We start from the raw sequence: 5,261 nt of genomic DNA on the forward strand, positions 1-5,261 counted from the left end.
TCATATTCTTACCATACTCACATATTATATATTAACAAAATACATTAAAAAAATATTAATATATTTATCTTTATTTAATTTTATAAATATAATTGTATAATTAAAATTAAACATATTAAATAAATTATTTAAATAAATATTATAAATTAAAATAAAATATATTACATAAAAAGATAAAATCAAATAAAACTTTATTTTACCTTTATATATCTTATTTGTACTTTAAATTACATAATTCAAATAAATATTATAAACTAAAATAAAATATTTAAAATAAAATATCTTAGGTAAACATTAAAATAAAATTTTATTTTATCTATATAGTTTAATTTTATTTAATAACTTTATTTTATTGTATATTTATTTAAATTATTTAATTTAATATGTCAAATTTTAATCCTATAAATTATAATTATAAAATTAAGTAAATATTAAATATGTGTGTAATTTTAATATTTATATAATGTATATTTTATTTTAATATATATTTAATTTATTTTATTTTAATTATTTAAGTATTATTTATTTAATTATATAAATAAAATATATTAATACTTATTTAAAATTTTAATTATTAGAAAATATGTAATTAATGATTTAATTAGAGTGTGAGCATTTTAAGAAAATAAATGAAAATGTAAGTCTATTTGAGAAAAGTGAATAGAGGATAAGTAGATAGGGAAATGGTCCTAAAAAACAAGGACACTACATGGGAGAGGTCATAAATTTTCTCTCGTCAAATTCGAGGTATTGTAATTGCACAACAAATGTCATTGGTAATGAACAGATCACATACATTTGTATAGCATGCATATCTCTAATGTCATTGTCTAAATGCATGTAGAGACACTTGTATAACATGCAAATCCTTAATTTGTTTTCTTTTTCTTTTGAAAAAAATAGATAATAAAGAAAAATTTCTGGATGCATTTTACCACTAAGTTCAAAATAACCCATAAAAAGTTCGATTCCTTCGAATCGAATCCATTAACAAATCTAATACAATAATTTAAAATGCTATCAATGATCTCCATCTCGAATGGTTGTAATTAGAGTTTGATTAAGCTTCTTCTTCTCCTCCTCTTTCAACTTAACATACATCCCATACAAATATGAACAGAATCCCCAACAACAAAGTACTGTTGATACCGCTTTGAGGCCGTTAAATGGATCCCCATAAACCAAAACCCCCGCCGTAACATTAAACATCATGAGCGCCGTCGTACATATTCCTCCCGTCAAGGACGTCGTTAAAAACACCATTCCCTCCGTTCCCATAAAACAAGCCTGCCACATCACCACATTCCCTGCAATCGTCCACCAATATACACATGCACCCATGTCGAACACATTTCTTAATTATGATAGTGAGCATTGTACATGTGACAAATCTGCCTCGAAAAGAGTGGTGAAGTGGTTTGAAGAAAAACGTGCAGAAGATGGGATCCCTGATCAGCATCTTCCCTTCAATAGATCTTCCACAGAAACTGCATTGAGCTAGATGTCTTGTTTTGGTTTGGCTGATGATTCAATGGTGCTTACTTTTAATTGCAATGTAAGATGATAAGAAAATAATATGCTCCTAACATTCAAATCAGATTGATAGTAGCTGGAATGTATTATTTTATTATTATATATTAAAACTTTTTTAAAAACTTTATTTAAAATCCTATCGTTTCCTTGGCAAGAACACTTCCCTTTTCAGCGAAACATGTAGACAAGACAAAATCTTTACAAACGAAACCCAAAGTGTAGCAACATGTGTATCCAAAGTCCAAACAGAGACAAAACTCTCACAACACCCTCATTATACCAAGGATAAGCCATCACACAAAGTGCCACCAAAATACTTATCCACAGCTCCAAAACTGCCCATCACGGAAGTAGAAACGCGTTTATCGCTATGCAAACAAGCGCAAAACTTCCCAACAAGTATAGCCCCCATCCCATTAAAGGGTGGATTGTGTGGGGACAATGAAGAATGGAATCGTATAAGCAAGCAGCCACAATTGACCAAAGTGCGACCAGCTTCAGTCCTGTTTTGATCAAGAAGAAGTTCTTGTCTGTCGGCTGGTAGCACACTTTGGATAAGTTAGGCCGTGCCAAACGTGTCATTGCGATGATGCTTAGGTAAATTATGGCTTGGATGAACATGAGAGGCATCGACTCTCTCCATAAAAGACCGCCAGTTGTGAACCCTGCACCAGCGTCGCGAACTCCAAAACAGAGAACCTTGGTCAATATTTAAAGATTCGAAATTTGAGAAATCAATTTCGTCTAGATTAACGTTCTTCAAAGATTCAGAATAATAGATTAATTTGGTCTACATTTGACTATTGAATACCATGCACCAGCGTTGTGAACTCCAAAGCAAAGAATCTTGGTCGTTCTTCTAGACCCTAACATGTAAGGAGTGGAGGAGTGTGAGCGTTGTGAACTCCAAAGCAAAGAATCTTGGTCGTTCTTCTAGGCCCTAACATGCAAGGAGTGGAGGAGTGTAATCGATTATATTTCAAAACGTAGAAAGTGAATGTAAATCTTTATTTATTATAACATCCAAAATAACTTCAACGTTCATAACTTATTTTTCTCTCGAATCTTGTGAAGAACTAAAATGATAAACCCCGCTAGAGTTAGTTTTTTGTTGTCGATTTTATTAAAATTCATTTAATTACCCTCATCTCAAATCTCGTAAATGAGATGAGAAAACGATTTTTTAGGATGTTGTCTCTAGGGATGGCAATGAGTGGTTCGGGGCGGGAAATGCATTTACCATCCCCGTACCGTTTTAATTTCGTAGATTTTTTTAATACCATTCCCGCCCCGTTCGTTTTTTTCGGTTTCGGAGAATCCTACGGTACACCATTAATAATTTTTTTTAAATAAAAAAATTATACAATAAAATTATATAAATGATTTTTTTAATATAATATATATTGTAATATTTAAAAATTTATATTATTAAAAGAAATAACATTACTACTCTTATAAATATAGTGAATAAATAAATATATTGGTGATTTAATATATTTAATTATATTTATGGTATTCGGGGCAAAATCGCGATGAAATCGGGGCGGGTCGAGGTGGGGGACACAAATACCATCCCCGTTCCATCCCTGTTCGATTTCGGGGAAAAATCATCCCAAACAGGGCAATTCGGTTCGGTTTTCACGGGGCGGTTTCAAATTGTCATTCTTAGTTGTCTCACTCAAAATGAGATGAGAAATAAAAAATAAGGTTTAAGATTAATAAATAAAATTATTTTTATCATTTTTAATGATAAAGTCTCAATAAAGATTTAGATAATAATATATCGGGGAATAATATCATATTTTCCCTAAAGTGGCACAATAGAGTGATTTTTTATTTTTACTTTTTCTTTTACTGTATTATTTCTTAATCAATTGACACTTAAAATGAGTTCTTCGTGGATTATCATACCTAAGGATCGGTGTAAGTGGCTTATAGTCACTCATAAGCCTAACACAAAGGGTTAATTTGATGCTACAAGTATAGACATTACATGTATCCCACTCATTAAGTAACAACCTATGTACAAAAGTCAAGTATCACCTCCCTTATTTGTTATTTTTTTCTTTGTATATGTGACACTTTCTTAATGGATACATACACTACCTTACTGGTAGCATCGAACTTAGCGACGCAAAAAAAAAGAAAATTAGACAAGCTTAGGAATCGAAAAATTGTGAAACCTTGGGAGATATTTTTGGAAGCTCTAGTTGTTCTCCACACCCTCACCGTTTCCTTTCCACGATAAATTTGACCACGGCATATTCGGCAGCTGAAATTTTGGAGACAAAATTAATGAGCTGTGGCATTTAGATAACGAGCTTCTTGCGACCATTTTACCTCATTTCTTGTCGGATTTGATGTAGCAAACAGAAACTCAAGTTCTCAAAAAGTATCTAAACTGGGCATGGCTCTGCGATCCGTGTAGTCTTCATCCAACAGCTCTTGTTGCTTAGCCCAAATAGTTTAGATGGTGATTGAAGTGCTCATCCAACGGCTCTTAGGATTGATCCAAAGCTCCATATGGCGATCAGCGTGCTAGTTACCTTAGTGATCGAGGTTCTTTTAATCTAATGCTCTACATCCTCCAAAATCAACCCCTAATGAAGATCTAGGTGAATGCTCCACATTAGCAGCTCTTGTTATAACGGAACGCGTGAGAATGACGTAAACAATAAACAAACATAGATTTAACATGATTCACCAAAATAGAACTTGGCTACGTCCACCTAGAAGAGAGAAATTATTATCGAGAAGATTGTTTACAGAGATGATATGGCTACGTCCACCTAATTTCCTTAAACCCGCCCTTGTCTACCGCCATCCCCCATCACCGCTAGAGCAGTCGCCGCAGCTTCCATCGGCACCTGCATCTCCATCACCATCGAATAAGAATCTACATTTCTGTATATTATCTCCATTAGAGGGAGATAAGTGAGAATAGTAAACCCGCCCCGATTGTGCAGAAAACCCCACCAAATATCAGAGTGGGTCAATCCCTGAGGGCGATCGTGGTGCGTGGATAGAGCGAGAAGGACGGAGGCCAAGGAAACAAAACGACGCAGTTTAGGTTATGAAAGTTAACCTTTTGTTTGACGAGGATAATGGAGAGAATAAGGTTGAACGCCAGTTGTGATGACAAGAGTAGAGAGGAAGTGGAAAGTGGGAGGTATGAATTTCCCCATGAGAAGAGCAAGTTGTTTACTCCTAAGAGGAGACCGACAAAAGAGAGAGTCCTAGGATCCTCGGTCTGGCGATCAATCGAGAAAAAGGACGTTTTCCGGGTGAAATTGAAGGGAAGAGGTAATGAGGGATGTAAATGAAAGGGATGAGGAGTGGAATCCGGCGCATTGAACTAAAGTTGAGACCCAACGGCTTGAACCCTTATGAATGAAGTAGAATTTGGAGACAAGACTCGCTGATACAGATCCAACCAATAAGCATGCATAGTTCATCCCAATCAATATCATGTTAATATTCATTTTGAACCGATTTTCTTCAGAGAACTGATCTCGTTCATACTGGATTGCAGTTCTTCCCGATGACTACAAATTAATTGAAGTTGGTCATGGCCGTTGTTGCTCTCTTCGGAGGATGATGATAATCTCTCTGAAGATTTCATGGTGATGCAGTTGTAGAAAGAGAAGAAAAGAGAAAAAGGGCTTTTGTAATTGGACGAACCAATCGAGGGTATTATGATTGTGGGGACTTTTCATCCAGCATTGAAT

General features: G+C 34.3%; 1 pseudogene; it reads right to left on the minus strand.

Annotated features, from left to right (window-relative positions):
- Positions 1–1,020: 1,020 nt before the first annotated feature.
- On the minus strand, positions 1,021–5,003 carry LOC124924652 (annotated as a pseudogene).
- Between the last annotated feature and the right edge of the window lie 258 nt (positions 5,004–5,261).

Source organism: Impatiens glandulifera, chromosome 2 (assembly GCF_907164915.1).
Source record: "Impatiens glandulifera chromosome 2, dImpGla2.1, whole genome shotgun sequence".
Taxonomy (NCBI): Eukaryota; Viridiplantae; Streptophyta; class Magnoliopsida; order Ericales; family Balsaminaceae; genus Impatiens; species Impatiens glandulifera.